Here is a 4,950-nt window from a genome sequence, read left to right on the forward strand (position 1 = left end):
ATGAATTTCCAACATATAAGTTCACATGATTCACATTCAATACACTTCACAAAGTCCTCAAGGGATGGGTGGTCACCCTAGTCTTGTACGTACCTGGAATACCTAAGTACGGGGGCCACTGTGCGAATCACGACTCACTAGAAATCAACTCCTATAAACAAAACCAGAGAACTAAATTATTATCCATGTTTACTAAATTTCCAGCAACTATTTAAGATACTAAAACCCTTAGTTTAATTAAAAATCATTCATTAATTGGTAATTTAATAGTCAACTCAAGTCCTAGTATAAAAACATTGACCTTTTCGCTTTAAAACCCTTAAAAACCAACTTTTTAAAGCTTATAACCAATCTGAAAATTTTGATTGATTCCCATAATTTAAATTGACATTAAATTATGTAAATCAATTGCTTAATCAATTTGAAACCAAAACCCTAGCAATAGTTTAATCCGAAAACATGTTTTGACTTCAAAAATCCACACTTTATAACATATAAAATCTGAAAATCATAATTTAAATCATCAAAACCAATCTCTTTAATTAAAACACAATACTAACCCAATACGGTGTTCATAACCGTTTTAATTAATCTAAACAATCCAATAATTAAACTCTTCACAATAATTAAATCAACTTGAAAACTGAAATTTAATATTTTTGAAAACAAAAATTGGTTTAAACAATTGATCAACACACACACACACACAACGATTAATTAATCGTGTGTGTGTGTGCCGACCAACACACACGACCACAACAATAATAGCAGCAGCGACGCACGCACCACAGCACGGGCGCGCGCGCGCGAGGGACAGGGCAGGCGACGAGGGCGCTGGGCACAACAAGACACACGCACGCACACAACGTGCGCACGAGGGGACAAGCGAGCACGACCACGCAACCTCGCAGGCACATAGTGCTACGCTGCGGTGCAGGACGGGCGAGAGAGACGGGCGAGAGAGACGGCGAGGGGCTGGCTTGCGCTGCAAGCAAGGGCGCACGAAGAAGAGGGAGTGCGGGTGGAGTGTGCCGCAAGGAGAGAGGGAGAGGAGAGAGAGAGATTTCTGAATTTTTGGTTGTGAGGGTTTGACATGGGGTCTTATTTATAGGTTGCTCTCCTTTGTGGGCTAGGTTAGGGTAATTTTGAGTTGGGCTTGCTTTCGGGCCTAGTTCATTAATTTCCTTGCAAGCTTTGTTGGGTTTAATTAAAACAAAACGACCGGGCTTTAAGTTTATTAAATTCGTTTTCGAAATACGACCCAACAATTCCCGATTAAATAAATTCGTTGAATTTATTTAATAAAGATACGGTTTTTGAAATAATTAATATTTAAATTAATTAAAAATAAAAGTGCATTTAATTCTCATTAAATGAAATTAATTTGTAAAAATACAACGAAATGCTTTATAAATACAATAAAATATATTTATAATAAAAGAAAAATACGAGGTATTACAGGACTATGTGCGGTTGACTCTATTCCGTTTCTCTCTCCTTGGGCGAGCTAGCGATTGGCTTGACAAGGAAGTCAAGCCAAATTCACTTCGCACTTGGAATGAAGTGACTAGCGCATTTTTGAGCAAGTTCTACTCTCATGGCAAGACGGCGGAATATCGCCACAAAATTCAATCATTTGAGCAAAAGTGGGATGAATCTCTTTTTGAAGCTTGGGACCGATTCAAAGAATACCAAAGGGAGTGCCCTCACCATGGGATCCCTAAGTGGTTGCTACTTCAAACGTTCTACTTGGGATTTAGCCCAACCTCCAAGACGAGTCTAGATGTGGGGGCGGGTGGTCCCATCATGAACAAGACCGAAGATCAAATAGAAGAGATAATTGAGGATGTGGTCCAAAATTATCAAGCTTGGCACGTTGGTGCAAGGGACTATGATGGCAAGGGTAGGAATGATGATGGTAAAGGGTCGGTATATGCTATGGAGCAAGCTAGGATCATTGAGAAGCTTAGCTCGAGATTGGAAAAGCTAGAGAGCACACCAAGTCAACCACCATCACCATCGATAATTCCACCACCTTCGACTACTCTTCTCACCAAGGGGAAGAGCAAGGTTAGTTCCTATGACACAATGCCTCTGGGCACATCTTTTTGTGATAATTGTCAAGACTATGGTCATTTCCCTAATGCTTGTCCTTTGGTGCATAATGTGTCTTATGTGGATTATGGCCCTTCTTGTGAAGGTGATTTTGATATGGAATATGCCCATGCTTTGAATGAGAGGTCTAGAAATGATAACCCCAATAATCAAAACTTTGCTAGGCAAGCACCTAGAGGGCCCCCTATGTATGGATCCTACCAAGGCTATGGTCAGGGAGGTGGGTATGATAGTCAAGGCCGAGGTGGCTATAGAGCGCAAGGCTATCAAGGGCAAGCACCCTATGGTCAATCTCATGGTCTTGGCAATCAAGCCCAATACAATCAAGGTAGTTATAATCCTAACCACCAAGATGGAGGGGGTTACAACTACTCTTATGGGCAATTTAGGGGTGCCTCTAGTGGGGGTTATCCGTTGAACTCGAGAGGTCCATATGGTGTTTCTCAATTTCCACCTCCCGGATTCAATGGACCGAGGACCTATGGCAACCAATTCCAACAAAACCATAGTGGTTATGGAAATGCACCTCCACCGCTCCCGCCTCTCAAGTCTAATCTTGAGGCTCTCATGGAGTCGTTCGTGGGGGCGCAAGCCAAGAAGAATGTTGAGTTTGAGGATGGATTCAAGCAATCCAACACTCACTTAAAGATGATGGAAACCCAATTAGCTCAACTTGCTAATACCATTAAGGAACATCATGCGCATACTAGTCTCCCACCCCAAAGTCAAGTTCCAAAGCAAATGAATGCCATAGTGACAAGGAGTGGGAGGATTTTAGATGATGTTCCTAGACCTAATAAGGTTTCTAAGTCCAATGGGAAGGGTCAAGAGGGAGTCGTTGAGCCTAGCGACAATGATCTGGTAGAAGAGGAGCCTCCCATCGATGATGTGGGTGATACTCCTATACCAAAAGAGGCAACTCTTCTACCTCTCCCCACTCCTAAACTTTCCTATCCCCAAAGATTCATAAGGAACAAGTTAGATGTGCAATTCTCAAAATTCCTTGATGTTCTTCGAAAATTGCATATCATTATCCCCTTTACGGATGCGTTGAAACAAATGCCAACCTACTCGAGATTTCTTAAGGAAATCTTGAGTGGGAAGAGAGATTGCGACGTAAAGGAGACGGTGAACCTCACCGAAAATTGTAGTGCTATTATTCTTAACCAAATGCCACCCAAACTCAAAGACCCGGGTAGTTTCTTTATCCCTTGTGCTATTAAGAAGCTTGAAATAAGCAATGCCTTGTGTGATTTGGGTGCTAGTGTTAGTCTAATGCCTTATTCGGTGTTTGCCAAGCTTGAAGTTGGTGATCTTGTCCCAACCAACATTACATTGCAACTTGCCGACCGTTCGGTCAAATATCCTATTGGCAAGATTGAGGATGTACCCTTGAGAGTTGGTGGATTTGTGATCTCCGTCGTTTTGTGGTCCTAGACATAGATGAGGACGTGCATGTCCCTATTATTCTTGGTTGCCCAATTTTGGCCATGGCGGGGCCCAGTATTGATGTCAAGCAAGGGAAAATTACTTTGAAAGTTGGGAAGGATAGTTTGTTTTTTGACTTGAATAAGGCCATGAGTTATCCTAGTTCTACTAATGAGAAATGTTTCTTGGTCGACTCTTTTGATCCCTCAGTGCATGACATGCATGAGAACTTGCTCACTACTAACGATCCACTTGAGTTTGCTCTTTTGAAAAGAGAAGGCTTAGGTGATTTAGGGGTTGAAGAGGCCAACTACAAGGAACTATTGGATTCTACCTCACCTTGCGCTCAATCGGAACAATGCTTGATTGTGCTTGATCGAAATGAAGCTTCGGATAATCATGAATGCCGAATCGGTAAGGAAGCTCCTAAGGTAGAGCTCAAACCTCTACCTTCGAGCTTAAGGTACGTCTTTCTCGGTCCAAATTCTTCTTACCCCGTTATTATCAACTCTTCTTTGGACGACGAGCAAGTGCTCAAGCTCACTAATGTTTTGAAACGTCATCAAAGGGCTTTGGGCTACACCATTGATGATTTGGAAGGTGTTAGCCCAACACTTTGCATGCATCATATCGAGCTTGAGGACAATGCCGTCCCACATCGTGAAAGGCAACGAAAGCTTAATCCACATTTGGGAGAGGTAGTTAAGAAGGAAATCATGAAACTTTTGGCGGCCAGGATCATCTATCCTATTTCAAATAGTCGATGGGTGTCCCTGGTCCATGTTGTCCCCAAGAAAGGTGGGATGATGGTAGTAAAGAATGCACATGGAGAGCTCATTTCCACCTAGAAGGTAACCGGGTGGCGCATGTGCATCGACTACCGCCAACTCAATCTTTCTACTAAGAAAGACCAGTTTCCTTTACCATTTATTGATCAAATGCTTGAACGGCTAACCAAACATAAGTATTTTATCTTTCTTGATGGCTATTCCGGGTTCTTCCAAATCCCCAAAAACCCGGAAGACCAAGAGAAAACTACATTTACTTGCCCTTATGGGACATTTGCCTATAGGAGGATGCCTTTCGGGGTTTGCAATGCCCCCGGGACGTTCCAAAGGTGCATGTTGAGTATTTTTGGTGACATGCTCGAGGAAGAAATGGAAGTTTTCATGGACGAATTTTCGGTGGGAGGTGCCACCTATGAGGAGTGCCTCATCAATCTCGGAAAGTGTCTTGAGAGGTGTGAGAAGGTTAACTTGGTGCTCAATTGGAAAAAATGCCACTTCATGGTGAAGGAAGGAATTATTCTCGGGCACAAGGTCTCTCACCGTGGTATTGAGGTAGATAGAGCGAAAATCGAGGTCATAGAGAAGCTACCTCCCCCGGTCAATGTTAAGGGGATTCGGT

The 4,950-nt window shown here is 42.5% G+C and overlaps 1 pseudogene; it reads right to left on the reverse strand.

Annotated features, from left to right (window-relative positions):
* Positions 1 to 1,617: 1,617 nt before the first annotated feature.
* LOC130471025 (uncharacterized) lies at positions 1,618 to 1,718 on the reverse strand (annotated as a pseudogene).
* Between the last annotated feature and the right edge of the window lie 3,232 nt (positions 1,719 to 4,950).

The sequence above is a fragment of the Spinacia oleracea genome, chromosome 3 (genome assembly GCF_020520425.1).
Source record: "Spinacia oleracea cultivar Varoflay chromosome 3, BTI_SOV_V1, whole genome shotgun sequence".
Classification (NCBI taxonomy): Eukaryota; Viridiplantae; Streptophyta; class Magnoliopsida; order Caryophyllales; family Amaranthaceae; genus Spinacia; species Spinacia oleracea.